Genomic DNA, 1919 nt, shown 5'->3' on the forward strand with positions numbered 1-1919 from the left:
CCACCTTGCGGTACTCTTTGACAAAGACTGTCCGGAGATTGGCAATTTTATTCCGGACCCAGGCCTCCAAGGCAGCAGAGTAGGTGGGCTTAGAGTACTCCACCATGCTGGTATAAGCAGCCTTTCTCTTCTGTTTTTTGCTGTAGTCTGGTGAGGACTTCAGCCACAGACTCTCCTCCTTACGGGAGGAAAGGGAAAGTTTGACTCTTGTTTGGGCGCACTCTTTTTATATCATAGTATTTACTGATAAATGATGTGCCTAAAAATTATTATAATCTTTATTTCTGCTCTTAAAACTCGTAGGAACTTAACAACACAATTAGGTTAGACATAAACAAACATTGACGTAAAAACATGAAAGAACTATCTTGAAAAAATAAGAAATGTTCTGATCTTAATTATACTTAGATATGTGCATATAGGAAGATAGCTACATGCCACGCTGCTTCCGTCTGCCAGAGATCAGTACAAACTGTGTTTGTATTAATACAACCCTAAATTGGGTTAATTTAGTGAGATGGAGAGCCCACACACTGAATTTCAAGTCTGGTAATAGATCACCGTCATGGATTGGATATGCACGGGGAAACGGGAATAAGGTTTCAGTTCAAAGGATAGTAGGAGCTAGTATTAGTGGTGATCCTGCTGTTAGTGTTTTTCACAGGGAATTGGGTCTTCCTACTTTACTGGGTATTCCCTAGTGGTCACCCATCTAGGTACTGGCCCAGCCCGCCTCTGTTTAGCTTCCAAGATCGGACGAGATTGGGCATGGGCAAAGGGGTATGGTCGTAGAAAGACTTAGCCCTGTACCACCAATGAGAGTGCACTGAAAAGGAGGGGTTAGTTCCTCCTAAAGGGAGAAACGGAGACGAATGGGATGAGTGGGGAAGAGGAATGGCATAGGTAGACAGTGATGGGATATAAGAGCGTGAATCTGCTGTCCACGTTAGACGGGGGAACCGTGTCTCCTGAGGGGACACGCTTCCCAGAATCGTGGATGAGAGTTCACTGAAAAAAAGAGAAGAAGGAAAAAGGGGTAGAAAATAAAAAAATAAATCCACGTTGAATGGTGGTACCTGATATTTCCCTCAATTGTTGGATACCTACAAATCCTGAGTCCAATGGTAAAATACCACAATTTGAAATAATGCGATGTGAAAATAAACCTTATATGAATTTGTGGATAAAGTACTTGACCTCTGATATGTGTCGTTTAATTGTTATCCCTGATCCTAGGATATTTCTGGGAAAATGTTGTAGGGTATCAGGAGTACTGTATATAATCATGCATGTACCAATATTCAATATAAGGACACCCAGACAAAGGAAAACAAAAGTAATGGGTCAGGACACATACGATAGTATTCAACCACGGTTCCCAAATGTAAGAGACTGAAAAATGAGAGTACATTCAGTGAATGGGACATCACTAGGAAACTGATTATAACCCTGTCCCCCTATTCAAGAAAATAGCCTCCACTGGGCTAAGATAAACACAGTTAATGATATTTGAGGCAGCCTAAATGCGGGACCACACACCGCCTGTCCCTATTGCATTATTGAATAATTTTAATAATTATACAATGCACCTGACTGGGAGCGCCAGCAGTGATAGTAGCAGAGATTCCTTCTGCAGAAATAGATATTTGCTGGAGCATGTAAACATGATTGTTTAAAGAAAAGGTAAATATTGGATATCACCCATTCGGTCGTCAGACAGGCGAGGTGCCCGCAGGGAAAACGCGTTTCACCCGATCACAGGCTTGTTCACTTCCACTACTGAGCAATATTGTCCACTTCTGGCTTCAGTATTATTCTTTGTATGTGGAATCTAGGCTGGTGCAGGACCCACCTTTTCTCTCCTCCTTATGGTACAGGCTGATAAAGCCTGAAAGAAAATCGCGGCTCTCATAGGACAT

General features: G+C 42.2%; 1 pseudogene; it reads right to left on the reverse strand.

Moving 5' to 3' along the window:
• Positions 1-675: 675 nt before the first annotated feature.
• LOC135052070 (5S ribosomal RNA) lies at positions 676-794 on the reverse strand (annotated as a pseudogene).
• Positions 795-1919: the final 1125 nt, after the last annotated feature.

This window comes from Pseudophryne corroboree, chromosome 2 (assembly GCF_028390025.1).
Source record: "Pseudophryne corroboree isolate aPseCor3 chromosome 2, aPseCor3.hap2, whole genome shotgun sequence".
NCBI lineage: Eukaryota > Metazoa > Chordata > Amphibia > Anura > Myobatrachidae > Pseudophryne > Pseudophryne corroboree.